At 45.6% G+C, this 22,941-nt stretch overlaps 1 long non-coding RNA gene across 1 annotated transcript; it reads right to left on the bottom strand.

Moving 5' to 3' along the window:
• Positions 1–2,310: 2,310 nt before the first annotated feature.
• Positions 2,311–21,645, bottom strand: LOC122462491. Its single transcript, XR_006285048.1, has 2 exons — positions 21,489–21,645; positions 2,311–5,234 (listed from the first exon to the last, which is right to left on the bottom strand). It is a non-coding gene; the product is annotated as an uncharacterized LOC122462491 (long non-coding RNA).
• Between the last annotated feature and the right edge of the window lie 1,296 nt (positions 21,646–22,941).

Genomic DNA, 22,941 nt, shown 5'->3' with positions numbered 1-22,941 from the left:
TGGAGCAAAAAGCACAGCCCAGGGACAGCACTTTAGCTGGGGTAAACTGGTGCCAATGGAACTATGCTGGTTTACACCAGCTGACCTGCTGTGTGAATTGACACCGCCGAGGGGAAAATGTGAGCTTCTCTTTGTCAGGAGTTCTTTGTAAAAACACATCCTTCTTAGGCAAAAGATGTGTGGAAAGATTAAAACAAAACTCTAGGGTCAAATAGAGAGAAAGAAGGAAAAGCAATCTGCATTCTTTGATTGGAGCCATCAAATTCACTGTCATGTTGTGGCTTTTATTTATTATTAACACAACTCCGTTCTCATCCCTCAGTGTATCAGAATGGGGTGTAATAATATTAGAGTGCTTGGATATATGTGCTTCCCACGAGGCTCTGTGGTTTGTAAAAGGGGATGTGCCATTCCCATGCATGCCCTTGCAACCCTGTGCGGCACTGTCCATGTCTTAACTCCCCATTTGGGCATCATTCAGATCCCTTTAACAGATTGGGGCAAGGAGAATCCAAAACAAATAAAATAGCATGTCCCCTTTAATAAGGTCTCAGGAACAATTACAGTAAACAGTTCACAAGGGCCTTGCCCCAGGACCCTGGCTCAGAGCTCCCAAACTCTGTCCTACAAAATCATGTCTGGTGTGGAGAAAGTAAATAAGGCTCAGAATTATCTCATAGCATCAGATAAGACAGACAAGCAATATATGCTGCTTTAATTGTTGAAATGGGTTTCTGAATCTGTTGATGAGAAAAATAGTTTAGAAACCTACATACATTTTTTCCCAAGCAGTTTTCATCTCTTCCAGAGCATTGCTTTTTTGTTTGCTATATACAATTAAGTGATGCTATAGATAGTGCCCAGCATAATATAGGGACCCTACAGCTAAAATAGTTTTGCTTTGAACTCTGCAAAAATAGTCATTAGTTCTGTACAATATACTGCTAACTATCTGACCCAAACATGAACCCAGACCATGTTCCAGAGGGGATCACAGATACTATGGCTCTGAACAATCTGTGAGCTATGTGGGTTTTTCACTAAGGGATTGACACGTATATAAGGACACGTGTGTCTACCGCTTCCCCCCACAAGCAGTGTATCACTTCTTCTACAGTTAATGAGTTGTGTGGTTCAGCGGGGCATAGATCCACCGTCAATGGAATGAAATTGAATTTCTATGAATATACTCTGCAAAGCAAAAAACACCAAACCAAATGTAAGCTGCTTTTAGTACAGAACATTTTGGCCAAGGAGTCTACACATATGGATGTGCCCTAAGATCTTTAATGTTCACGGAAAAAGAGAAGTCTTTGGTTTTTAAGGGCCTGCCCAAAATACTCTCTCCCAGTAAACTGCATGGAACTCACTTCGTCGACCTTGGGATGAGGAGACCGGAATGCTGGCATGATTCGAACTGATGGTTCATGGGACTCTAGGCATGCTTACCCCCATTTAGCCATTACTTCTGGAATGCTTATGAAACATGGGATTGCAGTACTCGATCAGTTCAGAGACTCACGTAGCCCAGGGTAAAGCTGAGCAAATCAGATTTCTTCGGTTCAGTGGCCAAAATAAAAAAAGCCAAACAAAAAAATTGTTTTGGGTCAAACAAAATGTTTCACTCAATTCAAAATGAATTTCTCCCCCTACCCATTGTTTTTGGGTTGGGGGGTTAAAACTTTTTTTAAAAATGGACCTAGCTAACTTTCAAAACAAATCATCATTTTGAAGTGAAAAAGCCTAAACATTTTGCTTAGAAAACGTCAAAATGAAATGTTTCAACTTTTTTGAAATGTAAAAAGAAAAATTTCAGCAAAAGTATTCACTGAATTTGACCTGAATTCACAGATAGTTTTGGTCAACCCAAAACTGTATTTTTCTTCAAATAAGCTATTTACCCCCCAAGATTCATCCAGCTCTTGTTCAGAATACTGCCTCTGACATTGATAAATAGTGCTCCCAAGGAAAGTATCATTCCCCACACCATATAGCAACTAGCAATCATGGGTTTATATAGTCCAGAGTACTACTTCTGTCATTGGCTAATACCCATTGCATCAGAGGAAGGTGACACTTCCCACACCCTATAGCACCTAGATATTTGTGCAGAACTGCACTTGGGAGGGGAAAGGAGACGAAAAGAAGTCAATCATCTCACATCGTGAAGCATGAGGTTTAATTACCCACAGCATTATCTTAGCTTGCTTCAACAGTATTCTTAAAACATATACCATAAAAGAGCTTCCTGCAATTTCATTACCTCCAAACAAGTTAGAAAAGAAATGATTTGTTTGCTGGAATTTAAAAAAAAAAAAACACACGGGAGAAGCAAACAAACAAAGTAGATTTAGGCTACATATTAGAAAGGGTGTATTAAGGAGGAATGTTTAAGCTCAGGATGGTGACTTTCCTTAAGAGAGCTCTTAATAAATAAGAAATTGCAGGAGCAGTGTGAAACAAGCAGTAAAGACTATTTTTAACAAAGATCAATATTTCTGCAACAGATAACATCAGTGGTGTTTTTAATTTAGGCTGTTTCCAATGCAGTGTGCTTTATGGTCCTTCCAGGTATGGAGCAAAACTGTTGGTTCTTTGATAGTGCAAGCCCGCACTGCAATCAGTATCTCTGATGGTCCCTTGCCTCTTTGAGGGGGTTCTGCCAGTGGGAGGCTGCTGCTCATTTCCCTTGGCACTAGTTAGAGTTTCAAATGCACAGCTAAGAATGAAAAATGAATAAATAGGATTTGCCAGGGCCCCTCTCGCCAGTCAAGAGAGCAGGGAAGGAGAACAAAGAGGAAAAGTTCGTGTGACCTTGCACCATTTTCAGAACGCTTGCTGGGGATGGAAGGGGCTAAGTTTTCCTTTTATTTCCCAGAGAGGGAGTGAATTTTAATGCCCATGAACGTGAGAGAGACTGGTATCAGTGGCTGGTGCCAGGCACAGTTTGGACAGGCTCGCCCCACAGTAACTCTGTCAGATCTGCCCTTCTTCTCTGGCCTGCCAATGCCCCCTGCTATTTCATACACTGAGCAGAGAAAGCCAGATGGTGCCAAATTAAATTGTGGGGGCAATTGTGCCATCTGGACAGACATCCACTAGTGACGGGAGCGATATGATCAAATGCAGGTCACTTAGGACCAAAAGCAGGTTGGAATTCCAGAGCTGATGAGCAAGCAAATTAGCCTTGCGCTGCAAACCTTGCCTCCTCCTATTGGGGGTGATCGTCACACACCGAAGCAACAGAAATGCCAAAGAAACAAAATACAGATGGGGGGGGGTGGGCTAGATTCTAACTGGAGTAGATCAGCCTAACTCCACTGGCTCCAACATAGCACACCGGCTGAGGATCTGCTCCCTGATCGACAAAGGACTTTAAAAATACCTTTGGGATTCTATTTGCTTTCCAAAGCTGCTTCAGCCCCCTGTAGAAATGAATATCCATTTCCACTCCCCTTCCCCCTTCCCGCCTCACCTCATAAAGCTCTTTTTAAAATGCATCTCACAGTGCCAAAAAAAAAAAAATTAGTGTCTCCTCTCCTCCAAAGAGCAATTAAATCCCATTACCCTTCAGCAGGCCCACTCAGGCACAACGGTCACTGACAGCCTGTGAAATTGTCATCAAGGAATCATCATCAAGGTGGCTCAGAGCTTCTGTCACGGAGAAGCCAGCACAGCTCAGCCTGGAGCCCTGGCAGCTTGGCGGGAGGAGTGCACAGAGGGAATCCTCATTCTGGAGTTTTCTTAATGGTCAGGTGTTACTTGCCCAACGCCTGCTGGGGCTCCCTACGGGGCAAGGCACTGTCATTTTCCCACCATCGCTGGTAACAATAAGAGCAAGCATCAGTGCAGTGTAGAGAAACATGAGCTCCCAGAAAGAATAAGAGTGTGTTACTCTTATTTACCTAGCACTGGAGAACAGAAAAAAAGAGGGAAAAAAAAAAAACCCACCACAGGAAACAGCTACAATAGAAAACACGGATAGGAATTGTCCCACTGCATGGCAATACCTGCAGGCATTTTGCTTTCCTTCCACTTGAATTAGTGGAGCTGTGAGTTTAGCCTGCTTGCTTGGGGTCTGGCTTTCGAGGACTGGGTATAATTCGCTTTGCTGGCTTTATGAAGTGTTTTCAATGGGTCCAGGAGCCATGTCCTGGTATTAACCCTTACAATAGTGGCTTTTTTCCAGGTCCGCTGCCAAATGAATGCTTTTAGCTGGCACGTGTGTTTAACTGTAACATTCAGAGAGTTGAACTTGACACTGCCAGGTCTCAGCTTGTCCAGCAGTCTAGAGCAGCGGTTCTCAAACTTTTGCGTTGGCGACACCGTTCACACAGAAAACCTGAGTGCGAACCCGCCCCAGCCCTCCCATTATGTTTAACACTTATAAATGCTGGAGGCAAAGCGTGATTTGGGGGTGGAAGCTGACAGCTTCTGACCCCCCATGTAATAACCTTGCAATCCCCTGAGGGGTCACGACCCCCAGTTTGAGAACCCCCTAGTCTCGAGGTTAGTCTCTGTAACTGCCCCCACCCCTGCCCCAACATGCCACAGAAGTGGGCAGCTGGGTGTTGGGAGAACAGGAAATTCCACAAGGCAAAGGGAGAGCCATTCGAGGGGTGACAACCCTCTTTAGAAAAATTCAGCCAAATTATTCTCTGTGTTCTTTCTACAGGCTCAGCCGTGGTTTTGGCCCATGCCCTGAGCTCTGGGGGAAGCACCTTCTCTTGCTGCCTCAGACAGACTGAGTCACGTTTGGCTTCCCAGAGATTCAGTATCTGTTTCTTGCTTGCACGTCCCGTCAGGTCTGGGTAGCTATACTAGCTGGGGGTGGGGAGGGGAGGGGTGGAGCCAGTAAAAACTGCCCTGCCCCCCTTTTGTGGGGAGAAGGCATAGCATCCCCGTGGCAGCCGTTCTCCCCATTGTGCTGCCATCCACGATCCAAGAAGTCAGCATCATGAAGTAAGGCAGTACGCACCTTATTGAAGCCAGGTGTCCATCTAAGGCACCCAACAACTGAGGCACTCAAAATCACTAGTCACTTTAGAAAAATATTGGCTTGTATTTTTGGAAGGAAACTCCCTTCTTTGGAATTTCCCACAAAAAAATATTCCCTGTTAATCCTCTTTGTTCCTCATTTATTTTTGTGGTGAAAAGAAGAAGAGTTCTCAGTTGCTCTGCCTTTCATCTTAGTTCTCTTCATCCAGAAAAGGTGTCCCATCCGAGCAAATAAACTAGAAACAAAGGAGAACAAGATCCAATGTAATAACACAGGGGGCTAGACCAGGACACTCTTCTTCACCACGAGTAGTACATTACTCCACACTAGGGTGGGCAGATGCCCAGTTTTTGACTGGAAAGTCCGGTCGAAAAGGGGACCCAACAGTGTCCAGTCAGAGTTACTGACAGGACACCCACCCAATGTCCGGTTACTGAAAGTGGGGGAAGCAGGGAGGTTCTGGGTCATCACCCATGCCAGCCCCTACTCAGCCAGGGCCACCTCCTATGTGCGTCGGGCAACTGCAGCTCCCAGCCCTGGCTTCACAGGCGATTCCCTCTTGACACGGGCGAGGGGGAGTGGAAGGGGAAAAGCAGCAAGTGACGGGGGAGAGGGGAAGAAGAGTGGATGGAGATCATGGAGGCATGGGGGAAAAGGCGGGGTGGGAGAAGTTCCAGCACGCCTGCTGGAATGTCCATTTTTAAAATATTAATCAAGTTGGCAACCCTACTCCACACACAGTTGACATTGACTTGAATAGGGCTACTCCTGGTGTAAATTGTTATTCAGCATGAGCAAGGCTAGCAGTCTGGCCCACAGATGAGACTCTTCCACCCCGTCCACAGTATGCAAGTTGAAGTTGGGGAAGAGAGCATCATTGACTGTTAGTGTTATATAAACATTACATTCTAATACATAAACCATGTCAGGAAAAAGAAACCAGGCTGCTTCTCCCACCCATTTAATGGCCATTTCCTGAAGGCTGCTTAAATGAAGGCCTGGGTCAGAAGAGATTATTGAAGGGAAGCTATTTCCCAGCTCAGCATCAATTATTTAACCTGGTGATTAATCATTTACAGAGCACTTTCCATTTTACAGTATTTAACAGACACCGCAGTTGGTTACAGGCCATTTTGCTTCGAGCCAGAGCTGGACTACCCAGCAGAGCAGGAGTGACCAAATGGATTGTGCCCGTACCAGGCAGAAGCCATTCTCATGCCACCAGGTGGGTTGGGAGAGACCAGTCACTGCCTGCCCTTGCTACACCTATAAAAATAGTTCTACCAGTCACTCAGCTAAACCCAAAACACAAGGGGTGAAATCCTGGCACTACTGAAGTCCCCCTATTTATCCCCTTCCTGTATAGGGCCTGGGGAGAACCCGATTGCCTGCCTTACCCTCAACATTTTCAAAACACCTGCAATTCTGCATTGAGACAATCACTATAATCAAACCTTGTGATTCACCTGCAGGGGTCAGGAAGGAAAGTTTTCCTTTTTTCGCTTTCCTCAGAGATTGGCCACGGTTGGAGACAGGGCACTGGCTGGGAGGGACTTAAGCATGTGCTTAATGTTAAGCACGTAGTTAAGTGCTTTGCTGAGCCAGGGCTACAGTGCTAACTCAGAGCCTGGCTCGGCGTGCCCTACTCACATTATACAAGTCCTCTCAAGGGCCCTGACTGATTTCATTTACACTGGTTGTAGACTGGGGCAGTGCCATTGACTTCAACACAATTATTACTGATTTACACCAGTGTGAGATCAGAATCTGGCCCACTGACTTCAGGTGTGAACGTGCCTAGAACTGGGCTCGTCTCTTGGAATCTTCAGTTAAAAAAAAAAATTGACCCCAGTCCCCGCAAAACTGTGAAATTGCCGTGGCCATTTAAGGAAATGTTATGTTTTCTAATTATACCACAATTTGCATGTTGAGTTCAGTTAAACTCTTCTCTGTAAAAACAAGCTTGTGTTTACACTGGGCATTCAGAACACTGCTGTTTCCTCGTATTCTGAGTGGACCACAGAATTATTCATCTGAGGCCAAATCCTGACTGCTTTTTTTTTACTCCCACTGCTCTAGATTCTGGCCTTGGTAATATCTCTGCATACATCCAGAGTGATCCCAGCGAAGGCAATGGAGATGCAATGTTACAATGAATTTACACCAGTGTAACTGAGACCAGAAACTGGTCCACTGATTTCAATGGGAGTTTGGCCTGAGCAAAAATCTCTTGCCCCGATCTCACTTCCACAGACAGCACAGTGGTCCCATGGCTTCACTGGAGTCAATCCTGATTAACCTGATACAACTGAGAGCAGAATCAGACCTTTTGTAAAGAAGGCAGGACTTGTTCCAATGTCATAAAACTTTACATAAAAGTTGTACAAGTGACCCAGCTAATTATTTCCTGAAACAGTCTTACCCTGAACCCCCAGAAGGCCAATACTAATGTGGAGCCTTACGACAATACATTCTGGGCCATTTAAAGGGATATATTTCATGTTTTACTACATTTTTTAAAAAAAAATGCACCATCAGCTAATCTCATGGAACATTAAAGACAAAAGGAATTTATAAATATTCCACATTAAACTTTAAAGTTTGCTGCTAACAGTCTGCAAACTTGCTGCTCTAGCATAATGCATTCGATGGTTCACTTTGTCACCGGTTATTGGATTTGGGACCCATCCAATAAACTTTTGTCATGTTGTTAGACTGTGAGATCTTTAGGGCAGAAATCGTCTTTTCCTTCTGGGTATGTGCAGCGCCTAGCACAACAGGGCCCTCGTCCAGGACTGGAGCTCCTAGATGCTACAACACTGGAAATCTTGAAGGGTTGTGTCACGGGATCCACTCAGTGCAAGTGGTGCCTCCTCCTGGGTCACTCTGGGGATGAGCTCTGGTCAGGCAGTGCACCCTTCTCTGGTGGTGTCTTCACCCATCCTCTCTCGCCCTGCAGCCCCTCTCACTCCAGGAACTGCAGCTTCCTCTTCATGACTCAGCCCTCCAGCCAGGTCATCATAAGTGTTCCCCCCATCTAGGGTATCAAAGTCCTTCTTGACAAATGGGCTCAAGCAACTTTCCTGCTCACTGCCCTGCCGGTGTCACTTCCTCAGCGGCTGGTAGGGGGACCCGGGCCCACCCTCTGCTCTGCGTCCTGTCGCAGGAGCCTTCTCACTGGCAGCTAAGGTTCAACCTACCCCCGTATCTCGCTGCTCTTTCCCCTGAGCCTTGCCTACCTCTGTGGTTCCCCTCCTTGTCTGGGTTTGCCAGTCCTAATCCTCCCTTCCCAGGGAGGAGGCTACTTGCCTCTAGCCACTAACCTCCCACGTCCCAGGGAGTGACTGCAAACTCCTTCCCCGCAACCCCCTACTGTTCCAGATTCCTGGCTTACATAGTCATAGAATCATAGAATAACAGAGTTGAAAGGGACCTCTGGAGGCCATCTAGTCCAACCCCCTGCCCAGAGCAGGACCAATCCCAACTAAATCATCCCAGCCAGGGCTTTGTCAAGCCTGACCTTAAAAACTTCTAAGGAAAGGGATTCCACCACCTCCCTAGGTAACGCCTCTAGGTCCTGCCTCTCCCTACCCAGCTGAGCCTCATGTCTAATTAATCAATCCCTACTCCCTGGCTCCTCCTCCAAGTGCAGCCTTGGCAGTTAATTAGGCCTAATTTACCCTCTCAGGGCCAGTGTGGCAAATATAGAATCATAGAATATCAGGGTTGGAAGGGACCTCAGGAGGTCATCTAGTCCAACCCCCTGCTCAAAGCAGGACCAATCCCCAATTTTTGCCCCAGATCCCTAAATGGCCCCCTCAAAGACTGAACTCACAACGCTGGGTTTAGCAGGCCAATGCTCAAACCACTGAGCTATCCCTCCCCCCCATCACAGGTTGGAAGCCATAATTATGTTTATAAAAATATTCCCTCTTGCACAGTTCTGTGCTAATGGAGAGGCAAGGTTAACAAGATAAGGATGGACCTAGGACCAGGATGGGAGAGGGAACCATGCTCCAGCAAAGTTGAATCCAGTAGCCAATGGCAGCTTTGGGAAGTGATGGAATCTGCCCCCCAGGGTTCAGCAGGGCACGGCAGGGCAGGGGGGGCCACACGCAGTGCTGCACAGCTTCTGCTCCCAGCCTCTGAATCATTACCGTAGGCCAAGATTTTCAACAATGACTAATGACTCGGGGTTCCTCTAATTTTTGGCTCCCAGCTTGAGACACCTTCAAGAGACCTGACCTACAGAATGTGCTGGGAACCCAGCCTGTGAAAAAAAGCAGGCCTGCTCATGGTGTCTCATGCTGCGCACCCAAAATCCATCGGTGACTTGGTAAAAGGCTTGAAAAGTCCATCACCTATTCCCCATCCAGCCCTGGCTCTCCCCAGCCCTGCGCAAGGGAAGAACAATACTGTCACACACTCCCCCCCTCACTGGCTACCCCCGAGTCCTTTCTGCCAGGCCTCTTCCCAGCTACTCCAACCTCCCGGCCCTTTCACTTAGCTCAGCGCTTAAGATGGGACACCCTGACATTGCAGCTCACTCAAGAGTCTGTGCTGTTGCCTCCCTCCACGTTCCTAAGACATCCCCCTCCCCCTGTGCTACGGGGCTCAGGTACCCTGCCGGAGAGTGGCTACAGAAACCCCCTCTGGGCTGCCGCACTCCAGAAGAGATTAGGAATAGAGTCAGACCCGCCCCACAAGGAACAGCGCATCCACCAAGGCGGAAGGGCGACCAGCTCCTTGGTTTCACTATAGCTCGTGCCCCAGCTTTACAGGCCAGGACGTGCGTGCTGCCCAGGCGGCTCCTGCATGCTTCCCCCCCGTCCAGTTGCACACCCTGTCTGCGGAGGTATATTATGAGAACCCACCACTTTCAAAAATAAAGTCGGTGGAAATTGCAAATTGTGTGACAAACAATCCAATCTAACCCTCATCACTGGCTCCTTGATGATTAACATATACTACTTGCCACTGGGCACAGGCATGTGGAAAAGGCTGATGGGCTACTCCCAGTGATGTCATCCTCCCTCTGCATGCCCTGACTCCACTCCCTCAGAGAAAATGGGTTCAGCATTGCTGCTCTTTCCTTGGCATTCTACCCCAGCCTTGCTTACTTCCTGCCACTACCACTGCAAAACCCACCCACCAGTCCCACCTGCTCCCCTCTGAAATCCCTGGGCCTGTGTGTACCCCACCTCTTTTGAACTGGGGCAACCAACAGACAGCTGGGTGGCAACCATCTCTCCTTGTGCCTCCTAGCTTGTGTCTGCCAAAGTCAAGTCAGTAGTCCCCAAATTTTTCAGGGTCGCACCCCAACCTTGCCCCTATCTGTGCCCCCCACCCCTCAGTAGCTGGGGCTGAGAGTAGGGCCACAGCTCCAAGGGCAGGGACATGGACAGGGGTAATGGGGCCGAGGATGGGGCTGGGGCAGGGGTGCTTGGCACTCCCTCCCCACACACCATGAGGTCTGGCTTGGGCCTCACTCTGCCTCTCCCCCACAACATTCCTCCATGCCCTCCCCCGGGGGGGGCACACCCCACAGTTTGGGGACCACTGGCCTAAGTGGATCCCAAGCAGTTTTTAAAAATAGATAGTGCGTGCCTATCCCAAGGCCACACCCACAACTCTGCCCATTTCATTGTACGCAACGACCACAATGGAAAATCCTTTGTGTGTGTGCGCACTTCCTGCTCACATTCTAAGTTGCAAATGGTTCCCCCACCCGCCCATGAAACCTGATCAAAATGTAGCCCTCAGTGTTTGTGAGAAAGCCAAAACACTGGCATCTCTCAACTTCACTAAAAGGAAACATAAAATACAGGGACAGGACTAAACCAAAAACCTGGACAAAAAAGCACTTTCAGAGACTGGGAATGTTCCAATTCAGATTTTGTGTTTCACAACCATCTGTACTACTATAATAGCAGGGCAGTGTTTGGCTCTGTGGTAGAATCAGATGCACTTGGCAGAAATAAGGAAAGCGCTATAACTCTGTTCCACTGGGGAAAATGATCATTAGAGAATATTATCTGGATAGCGGTTATCTAAAACTGGCTGAATGGGCTCGATTTGCAGTGAGAAAATTTGCCAGAAAGAAATCAAAACATATGCATCCGGATGAAAACACTGTACTTCAGCAATATGAAAAGCCAATAATCTGGGAGGAAGTGAAGGCTGGATTGCTAGGAATTTTAAGCAATGATGATCAAGCTGCATCTGAGGTGGATTTCAAATCTAATCAGATCATCCAAGATTCCAAATCTTTTTTGAATTTTGGAGTAATAAACAAAAGGCTGCAACCAGTCCGAATTCTGGACTGATTTATACCCCATTGATTTCAATAAGGGGTATACACATCAGCACATGAATTTGGCCCGGCTACTGTGATATGCAGTAAATACTAGAGGCTAAATTCTGTTGTCGTGTACTGTATCTGCACGTGGCTCCCACTGACTTACAGTGGAGGTCACACCTGTCTTTGAAGGAAGAGTGTGGTCCTTTACTGCACCAAAGTAAACCTCAAAGTCTTCCACATCACATGTATCAGCAACTCCAGTCAAATTCCCTGTGTGATCACCCTATTCATTTTATTTTACACTTTTATTTTATCTTTGTGAAGTTGTAATTATGGGCAAAAGCCTGCAACCCCTTGCCTAGCAAAATAGCCACATTTAAACCTACAGGTTTGGACCCATAGATGATGGATACCAAAGCAAAAAAGCTAGGGACGGGGGAATTCTAGGTAGGTCTGAAGTAGAGTAACTCCACTGAGCCAGTATTGAGTGCATGAATCTGATTCCCCTAGTGGTCCTTTGGTTCTACATCCACAACGCTGTGTCTGGATCAAACCCAGTAAGGGTTAGCTAGTCTTCATTCCACATATGGCAGCCCAACCAGACAAAGAGCCTGATTCTGAATATTGAACTCAATGGGAGTTTCACCATTGATTGCAAGGTAGGCCTGAACACAAGTCTTGGAATTCACTACAACATAGTTTCTCAGCCCATGGTCCTTACCCTCAGTTCGTGGATATGTCTGGGGAAGTTGTGACCATCCTCCTTTTCTTTATGACTAAATATGAAGGGAGCCCTGGAGCTATGAGTGGTGTTTCCCAAACCTTTCCCCCCCACACACTAACATGGTGTCACATTATGGAAAAGTTGGAGACCCATTTCATTACACCATGCAGAAAAGTGTTTTTATCTAGCTACATGATGTTAGAATGCTTGGAACTCTCCAATTAAATATTTTGTCTTGTCTAAAACTTTCTTGGTCCTTAATTTCAAAGTCAGACAAAGCCACCTCTTTGTAGATCAGACCATATGTCCCTCTCCCATAGCATGGGAGCCACCTGTAATTTCTCACACAGCATATGGAGGGACTTAGAGCTGCATTTGTGTGAGTCTCATTCATTCTGCATGATTAGTCCTAAATCTTCCAGTACAGATGTTAACACATATGGCCACCATCATCACCACACTAATCACACAAAGAAGACAAACTTTCCCCTTAACTTTGAGATTCAGATTGACAGAGCTGGGCTTTAATTATCCCTGTTCATTGTTTTCCTTCTCTGTTCAGCTGATTAAATTAATACGCCACTCTATAAACCAAAAAAAGTTGCAGAGCTTGTTTGTTTGGAAATAGGGGCTCATAAAATTTATAAGAAAGATGGGTAGGACTGCATAGTACTGTTTCCTATTGCTAAACTTTTGAATTCTGTGAAATCTTGCATGCCTTCTGCAGGCATATTGTCTCATGCTGATCTTGTACGTTAAGTAGGGTCAGATCTGGTGAACACTTGAACAGGAGACCTCTAAAGAAAGTCTAGAATTCAATGGTTCAATAACATGGTACTTTTCCTTCAAAGTCAACACTCAACCAATATCCCAGCATGATGTTTGGGGGGGTGTTGTTCTCTCTGAGCCCATCAGTGGAAGGTTCCTCAGGGCCAGATCACCTGTTGCCATTAAAGAACCCATGACTAGAGCATGGTCTCCATCTTCACAGAGAGAAGGTCTCATGGACACTTCTCCTTCCTTCCATAGATGGGAGGGATGATGTGCTTCATAATCAGATAACATCCCTGGGGCAGCTACAGCCTTTGCTTACCAGTCAAATTCAGCACCCATCAAAGTGAATGGAAAGACTCAACTAAATGTAATGGGTCTTGTGGCAGGACTCCATCATCATAATCATTGTTTGTGAATGCATCACAGCTGTTAATGGACTTATCCTTACAAGGGAAGAGTTATTATGTTTGTTTTACTTGTGGGGAGCTGAGGTAAAGAAAGATTAAGAGCCAGACTTTTAAAGGGATTCAGGTGCCTAAAAATGCAGACAGTTGGATTTACAACAGCACCTAGGCATTTAATTCACATTGACTTTGTGTGTCCTCAGGCACCTAAATATAAGAGGTGTGCAAATAACTGAGTTTTTTGATGCACTGGCAATTCTGAAAAGTGGGAGGAAAAATTCAGCAAATTGACCAGTAACCAAAAAAAACAAACAAAAAAAAAAAAAAACCCCACAACACCATTTGAGGTCAACCCAAAACATTTCATTTCAATTTTGACCAGTTTATTAAAGTTATATATTTGTATATTGTCATCTCTCTATTTTGTACATATATAGCAGTCTTTTTAAATAATGAAGGACATTTCTAAACAGTCATTTTGAATTAAAAAAAAATCAAAACATTGAGTTTTCCAAATGCTATGTATTTTATTTTTAAACACAAGCAATTTGGTGAAACCAGTGCCCCTTCCAGTGCAACCAAATCTGCGGTTTTTTGATGAAAAAAGTTTTGGCTCAAAAATTTCACCCATCTCCACTAAATCCCTTTAAAAATCTGGCCCTACATGACTTGCATTCAAAATATTCTCTTCTTTCTATAGTGAAAAGACAGGTTACTTCTTCTTGCTGTGGTTAGCCCTGGAGAGCTGACAGCTAAGACAACAATATAGCTTCTGCTCCTTCATATGCATCTCCCCCAGAATTGTTTACTAAGCGCCCATCAGTTACACCTGTGTACATCGATTGAAGACAATGGGTTTGCACAGGTGCCATTGAGAGCATCATTTGCCAGCAGAACATTTATTACTGGCAATTATGCATAAAAAGTATAGAACCCAGCATGACTCGAGCAGTTCAGACTGAGTTTGCAGGGCTAGTAGATGGAAGTGCATCTTTACCTGTCAGCTGAGCACATCCAAATTAGAGTCATTAAAGAGACAATGCACATGAAAGCACGGGGGCATTTTTTACAGTGGCTCTTTATTGTCCCCTAATTCTGAGATCAAACAATTTTCTACTGTCATTATGGCAATTACAGCACGGCGATCATTATAGTACAGAATGTAAGGCTACCAACATCAGAAGACAGCACAACCTCCATCCAAGCCCTGGCAACCAGCCCGTCCAGAGACTGTATTGTTAATATCATTAGCTGGAAGCAGCGTGGGAGACAGCTCTGATTTATAGCATAAACTATTATATACCAGTTCATGCCTCAGGACATGGAAGCTAAGACGTACAGGAAACTTATAAAAGGCCAGTCCAGGAAAAGTGAGGCCTAGCGTAAAGCCGTTAGCATGGAACTCAGAAGAGACAGATTCCAGCCTTGACTGATCTGCTGTGTGACCTTGAGCAGATCACTTCTCCTCCCTGGCCCTGTCTTGTCTTTAGCTTAACGCTTCAGGGCAGGACTGTCTCTTGCTATGTGTGTACACAGCACCTGGATATCAGTTTGGTCTCTAGGGGCTACCATAATACAGCGAATAACCATCAGAATAAGAAACTCAGACAAAGGGAAGCCAAAGTACATGGGACAGAGGGCAGGAGCAGAAGTAGTAAATTAGCACTGTGGGCTTGATGTATCCACCTGTATCCAGGCAAGCCTCAGAACCTCAGAGGCCAGCCCTGTTCTGTTCAGAACAGGGCTTGGGGGGAGACAACAAAAAACAAGCATATGCGTTCTTGTCATGATCGCAAACAGCTGTGAATCATCAGCATTACCAATCTGCTTTAAACAAGCAAACAAACGGCTGAACGAGGCCAATATTGTAATGGCTTCAACAGCTAAAAATACCTGCTGCCAAGCAGTTATTTGCTATCTGAATATAAATCTTGACTTGACATATGCATGCATTATGTTTTCCAGGTTTCTGGCTCTCTTTCCATTGTTTTGTAGTCCCAGAGAGATCATAATTAAGGAACACTGCCCCCATCAAAATGCCTATCAGTGCACTCGCCTGTAAATACTTCTAATAAGTATGGCTAATAAAATCCAATTTATTAGCCACCCTTGTACAGTATTTTTGCAGCCATTTCCACTCATCATGGATGAAAACAGCTGTGCTGGGGTTGGCATCACTGCCAGTCTCATTCAGGCTCACCTGTAATGTGGCAAGTAATTAAAGCCCGTATAGGAACAGTGGGGCTTTGATTGCTTGGCAGAATTCCATCCTCTGCGCTTCTGTCTGAGTCAGGGAGATAACGTCACAAACACCATTTCCAATATAGCTCAGCAATTAAGCCACCTTTTATTATTGTGACCTGATGGGAGAATTTAGGAGCTAGCTCCTCAGCTGTTGTAAATCTTTATGTCCTGTCCCAGGATGCACTGGGCAAGTTCTGTGGGCATACACCAGTTTGGCTGGTCAGGAATGTGAAGGAGCTACTACCACTGGGCCACTGCAGGTAGAAGGGCAAAAGAAGTGCTTATTTAGAGTAATGAAAAAGTGTTTGCTCCATAAAACTTCTCAGCAAATTGGTTTGGGGTGGCATTTGATGAGCCATGATTTGTTTGGCCTTAAAGGTGGACATAAACTTTTGGTTTTATTTACGTCATGACCTTCCCTTACTCAGCAGCTGGCTGGTCAAAGAACCACAAAACAGGAAAGTCATTAAAATCTTAAAATAGTGATTACCAGGAGGGCATTACTTAGCGAGCGCAAAGACTGCTCATCACGTTCTCTTAAAGAAATGACAGAGTATATTTCAGATGCTGTTTTATAGGGGAGCCCTCTTTTCTGGGCAGTCGATAGTCAGTTGTGTAATATGGAGTTCTTTTCCGTGAGATAAAGATAGATCCAAATGCATCACAGGAAATATGCACTTCCCTAATGTTTCCTCCTCTTCTCTCAGTCCTTTTCTCTCTTTTATTACATCATTCAGCAGGATACATTTGTAATTTATTGAAAAATGAATTTTAAAATTTGCTAAAGGGGGAACATTAACTTTCAATTTTTGGTTAGAAGTTTCAGTTTTCAAAATAAATATTAACTAAAAAACAAACAATGAACAATGGAATTGGAAAAAAAACAGTTTGGCTGTTTGGTTGAAAATTTCAAAAAATGTTTGTTGGAAATTATAAAAAGGGACTCATTAAAATCCCAATGAACTGGTGTTTTTGACCAGCTCTAATCATTGGTATTAATACTGATAATTGTTTACAGTGATAATTACTTTGAGAACAAAATCAGCTTGTTTTCATTATTGGTTTCTGGCATTCTTACTTTTACATCTGCAGTGTAATTCAAGAAAGCATTGCATGTCGGGTAGTCTGAACACAAACAGGGAACGAAGAAAAACAAGAAAGATGGAGGAGGAGGGGAAAAAAATCTCATCTGCCAGCCACCAGACCCCCAAGAATCATCGCAACCTGTTACATTAGGTGGACCCAGGACACAGGGGGATCTTATGGTAGAATCTGGGGCTATGACTTTAAGAAAAGCCAGTTACCGAGAAACAAACAAGAGAGTGATTTTTCTCCAGAAGTTAGTTTGGAAGAAAAAAAAATCTTGATGGGGCAAAACATTTTAAAACAAAAGGATCAGTAAATTAGGCTGAGTTGAGTTGGTCAGGGTAGATGAATTGTCATGATTAACTGAGATACAAGGTGGGTGAGGTAATATCTTTTATTGAACTAATTGCCTTGTCTCTCTAATATCCTAGGACTGACATGGCTCAACAACACGGCATACGTGATTACTTGAGGTCTACTGTTGGCCCCAAGGTGGAAATTTTCCCAAATACTTCAAATGAAAGAGGGTGGAGGAGGAAACTTATTTGGGAGGTGTCACAGGATCCACTCACCTCTTGTGGCATCTCCTCCTGGCCCTCCTAGGGATAAGCTCCAGACAGGTATTGCACCCTCCCCTGGCAGTCTCTTTCCTATTGTCCTCTCGTTCTGCAGACCCCTCTCACTCTAGGAACTGCAGCTTCCTCTTCAGGAGTTAGCCCTCCAGTCAGGTCACTCCATGGTTCTTCCTTCCAGGGTAAACATAATCAAGTCTTTCCAGGACAAACCATCCCAGGCAGTCCACTGTCCTCTGCCTGGCCTGTGCCAGGTCCAATAGCTGGTAGGGGAACCCAGACCCACCCACTACCCTGGGTTCCAGTTCAGGGACCCTCAACCCAGCCGTTCCGAGCTTTACTCTCCCAGCACTTGCTACTCCTTCCCTGGACTGCTTCCTATTCTTCTGGTTCCTCCCCTTTCTCTGGGCGTACCAGCTCCAACTTATTCTTCCCAGGGAGTGACTGCAGCCTTTCCCAGCAGCGCCTGTCTGTTGCCAGTTTCCTGGCTTTCTACGACCCTCCTGCTCAGCTAAGCCAGCTTTCAATCAAATTCCCTGCTCCCTGATAGGTGCAGCCTATGGAATTAAATGGCCCTCAGAGCCATCTTAACTCCTTCCAATCTTGTGAGAGGTGGACACCCCATCACAGGAGGCAAATGGAAGGATAGATGTGATTGCTCCAAGTTAGTGAAGAGGCAAATGATTTTGTTTGTGTGATATATAGTGGCAAGAGCACGAAAGCTTGAATTCGAGTGCAGAATACCAGAGCCTCCCTCAAAATCTCCCTTATTTAGAGAGAGAGCCCTCATTTTAGTCCCATCAGTTATTTCCAATCCCTAAAGAAAGTGGAAAAGGAAGAGACAAAAGGAATAAAAACAAAAAAAACCCTGAAAACTTATTTCAATTCAATTTGATATGAATCAAAAATTTATGGTTTTGAATGGTTTTGTGGGGGGGGGAAATCCATAAATGAAACAATTTCAAGTGAAGCAAAACATTTTCATAGCATTTGACATTCTTTATGGAACATTTTCCGCATTTTATGACCAGCTCTAATACAGACTCAGGGCTTGGAGGCTAAAGAGAGAGCCATTTACATGTGGGGAATGACCTCCACAGTAACAGATACAGAAAAGGGCTACTAGGCTGACCAGAGTAATGGAGAGCCTACCTTATGATGGAAAACTAAAGGATCTTGACTTCTTGTAGCCTTACAAAATGAAGGCTGAGAGGGGATTTGATGGCTCTCTAGAAAGAGAGCCAGGTCTGTGAAAGGTAAACTCCCAGGAAGGAGGAGAAGAGCTATTTAAGCTCAAGGACAATGTTGGCACAAGAACAAGTGGATATTAACTGGCCATGAATAAGTTTAGCCTGGAAATCAGAAGATTTCTAGCCGTCAGAACAAGTGATGCTCTGGAACAGTCTTCCAATAGGAATAGTGGGGGCAAGAAACCTAACCGGTTTTAACATAGATCTTGATGAATTTATTAGTGGGATTATAGGATGGGGTTGGCTGAAATAGCAGGGTACTGGACTCTATGACCGAATAGGTCCCTTCCAGTCCAATATTTCTATGTTTCCACCGCATTTTTAGCTTCCTGCTCTGGTCATTTTTCTGGGCCTACTCATTATGGGTCTTTGTCTGACACCACATCAGGTAGCTGGACCATGGCAGGTTGAGAGGCATATTGAAGCAAACAGGTCAGTTGGAGGAGGTGGGGAAAGCACTGAAGGCATAAATCAGGGTGAAATGTTTAAGGAAATAGGTAGTTACAGCTTGGGGTCAGGGTGGGAGCTGAAGAAACGTTGGTGATGTAACCATGAGGGAGCTGAGGCTAACCAGAGATTGGCCCCGGTGTCACAACAAGTCATCGTAGTACAGTGTTTACTGAGTTGCCAAAAACTAATGCCACTAATGAAGGTGTAGGCCTAAAGGAAACCTCTTTTGCACAAGCCTGCATTTTTATATACATTGACACTCATAGTATCAGCAGTGATTCTTGTACATCAGTGTATACGGTGCAATAGAAACCTCTCTCAACAAGCCACTTTTATATGCTTAGCTGCTCACAAAGAGGCCATCTCTAGAGATGCACACATGCCACAAGATGTGCCTCTGCAACGCAAAGGTTTCCGGGGCGGAGGGGGTAAGTTAGCAGCTGGCGCTCGATTTGGGGCACTAGAATGACAGGAGCCATTCTCAAATCTCAACTCTGGCTCCAGGTTTGGCTTTTGAATCTTCCCCTTCACACACCCTGTCTAGGCCCTTTGGGCCTGTCTAGCTCTTGCCAATGTCAGTCTCAAGTTCGAAAGGCAGGGGAAGAAGCACTGTAATGACACTCCTGTAATGGCAGGGGAGACTCAGCAGTCGTGGCAGTGATGGGAAATGTACTGCAGAGTCTACTTCCCCTGGCTAAGCGTTTGTCAGGGCCAGACCAGCTACCACCAGCTGCTGGCCTGCTCCCTGCCTGGCTTCACTGCTAGCAACCAACGAGCCCAGCTGCTCTGCCTTGGAAAGGAGAGTGGCCACAGCCCCTGGCTGGCTGCTGGGTTAGCAGCCCTGCTTACAAGCCTGGCCCCCCCGAGCTGATCAACCCATACCACGTACTCAGCAGCACTTTCCTTTCCTTTGTTCCAGTCCCTGCTCCCACTCTGCTCCCCTCCAGCTTCAGGCTTCGAACCCCTGCTCTGCCTCCCGCTTATGACTTGGGTTGACCCTCTGGTTCTGGCTCTCCAATACTGACCCCGGATCTGCCTTACAACTCCAGTTCGGCTTCTACCCTTCTGGCTTGCTAGACTCTGCCCACCCTGGACCCAGCTCTAACAGGCTGAGTTCTCACATCCACCCCTGGGCCTGACCACCCACTGCCTGGCTGGCTATATATTAGCACATGGCCCTCAGTTCAGGTCGTTGGCAATGAACGTGTTGTTTAGTGTCTGCCGTGTTACAGATTAGGCAATGTTAACATTGTAGTATCCATAGAAAACTCGTGCCTCCTGATACCAGGAGGGCACAATGTAAAGGAGAGGACACGTGACCACCCTGTGCCCAGGGACATCACGTTCTCCCCACCGCATCAGAGTTATCCGCGGTGGGGCTCTGTCCTTCTCCTAATGTGGCCCAGCACGTTCAGCCGCTCGCCCTGGCACCCGGGCCCAGGCAGGGAGCCGCTTCTTCCACAGGCTGAAGCCGGCCACTCCAGGTCGCTGCTCTGTGCGGCGCAGCAGCTGCCTGAGAGCCCAGCTGCACGGAGCAGCAATCTAGAGCGGCCGGTGTGAGAAGTGGCTGGTCCTAACCCCTCTGCTCCCTGCCTGGGCCCAGATGCCAGGGACAGGGGCTGAGTATGCCAGGCAGCAGGCGCAGTGGGAGAAGGACAGAGCTTCTCTCCCCCCCCAGGAGAAGAAGAAATCTGGGAGGGCATATAAACCCCACATGTCCCCACTACAGGTTGCCTATGACTATATCCCGTGGGTCGACTTTTCAGTCCTCTTACAGAGATCCAAAATGATATTTCTGTCAGACATTTATCTAAAACAGCTTTCTCTATGAAGTCCAAAAAGGGGAAATCTGTTCAAGTCCTGTCTATTAATTTTTCCCCGGTAGGGTATTACCTCTTGATCCTTGTAAGTCTTTCTAACCCAAATCCCTATAGACCGTTCACCAGCTGAATTGAATGATTCCAGGCATTCCTGCTGTAATTTACACATTTTAATTAAATTCATTGTTTTTAGTTGAGGTTCTCCTGCACCCAAAATAATTCAGCTGGACTGGAAACTGTTCAGACAAATCTTCTCTGAATATCTTGCTTATACAATAATATTTATAGCCACACTGAGAAATTCATCCCAACTTCCAACTATGGAAAAAGTTAATAGACAATGATAACTCTTCTTTAGAATAGAATTCTCAAATAAATTATGTTAGTCCCAACAAATCTATACAAAAGATGTGATTTTCTATACAATTCTATAGGATTTTTGAGCAATTTCTATAAAGCCTTAGTTAATTTCTAGAGAAACTTAGTATATAAAAATTCTAAAAGCCTTTTCCATAAGAGGTTACATCCTGTTTTCACAGAAAAGATTTTGTTATTTGCATTACAATAGTACCTCTGTTTCCTGCACAGATGAGCTTGCTGCCTCCCTGGACCACTTCCTACCTGGCTCTGTCTTGGGTCTTTGCCTCTGCCTCTTCCCAGGCCCCCTGCGTTCTCTAAGCCTCTTTCCTAAGCTCACTGCAGAGCTTCTCAGTACTTCCTGCCACCCAGCTGGTTCTGCTGCAGGGGAGTTTTCTCTGTGCCCCAGGCAGGGCAGGGCAGGGCAGGGCAGGGCACCCCTGACTCAGCTGAGTCTTCCTATCCCTGAGCCCCTCCACCAGCATGGAGAATCCTGGGCACACTCACTTCCCCCAGCTTTCCTTTACCACTGCCTTGGGTTTCCTAAGGGAGTCCCACTTTCCTTCCAGGAAGCTCTGTCTGCCAGCAGTTCCAGTCCCATTCCCACTCAGCAGGCTTCTCTCCCTGCATCAGGAGCCAGATATCTGCTCTCCTTCCTGGTCATCCCCCACCTGAGCCGGGTTCAGCCTTTTAACTCCTCCATCTTCAGTGACACCTTCTACAGCTGTAGCAGGCCAGGGCTGATTGCACCCAGAGCCTCTCGTTAACCCCTTCAGGTCCAGTGTGGCCTTCTGCGTGGTTTTGTGGGCATCAACGTCCAGGACTAATAGCACCGCAAGCACTTTTGTAGAGGCATGCACCGTTCTTGTGAGAGGCATTTTAAAAATCTAGTCCTTTTTGCTTTCCATTTCCCTTTCACAATTTATATTTCTGGTTAAGCACTTGGAGAAGTCATTTTGTTTAGTTAATTCCTATCTGTTGAGGAAGATACATTAAATCAACACATGTCACTTTAGTAATTCCATAGGGTGAACAGGCTTTGCGATGGATTTGCCTTGGCAGGCAACGTAATGCTAAGGGATTGTGGTAAATGAATGAATTCTGCAAAAAAGCCATCTTCCTATTTAAAGGAGATAATAAGCACCAGAGCTAGTGTGGAGGCAATTAATCCTAATCACTTATAAGACAATAAAAATTTAATTATGGGTTCTTTGAAAACTAAAAACCCAACAATTATTGTTAATAGGCTTTTCTTGATCATAAATAGTGAGCAGAATTTGTTGAGGCTATTTTTCCTGTAGTTAATTAAAAAAAAATCCAGCTTTTTGTTAAGGATGCCTTGGTTGAACACAAGCGTACACTAACGCACAAAATGGGTCTACGGGCCGAAGTTTTGATCCTGTAGGACAGAAGTGCAGTTAGCAACTGAATTCTTGGACATGCCTTAGACTAATTGGCATTCTCCACTCCACAGAGGCTTCAGATCTTTATTATCTGTTCATGGAAGTAGTTTTCTCTCATCTCAACAGCTGGGCATTGCTAACTTCATTTCAGGTATATTAATACTGGAAAATGCAAACGCTGCAAATCATTATTTTGAACTGTGTTTATTTTAAAGTTTTCTGCATGGTTTGGTGCTCAAAGACCAGAATTAGTAGCACCAGTGGCTAACATCCAGGCGGTGAATGGGTACATCTCCCTATTCAAATGACCATGGGCCCAATTCACTGTTGCCTCTGCCTCGCATAGTTATGTGCACCAGTGAAAAGTAGGTGTAAAATGCAACCATTCTGATCGGGCAGAGTTTTATATCCACCTTGCACAGCTGCTAATGACTGCCCAAGGCCCAGGCAATGATGAACTGAGCCCCTTGTCACGTTGCCCTAAGGCCTCTGTGCACGGCCACTCCTGCCACCTAGAGCTGGGCAAACACATGATTATTAGGTTCAGTCGGTGAACT

This window comes from Chelonia mydas, chromosome 11, assembly GCF_015237465.2.
Source record: "Chelonia mydas isolate rCheMyd1 chromosome 11, rCheMyd1.pri.v2, whole genome shotgun sequence".
Lineage (NCBI taxonomy): Eukaryota > Metazoa > Chordata > Testudines > Cheloniidae > Chelonia > Chelonia mydas.
The sequence above is the reverse complement of the archived record's forward strand: the minus strand, read 5'-3'. Positions and strand labels throughout refer to the sequence as shown.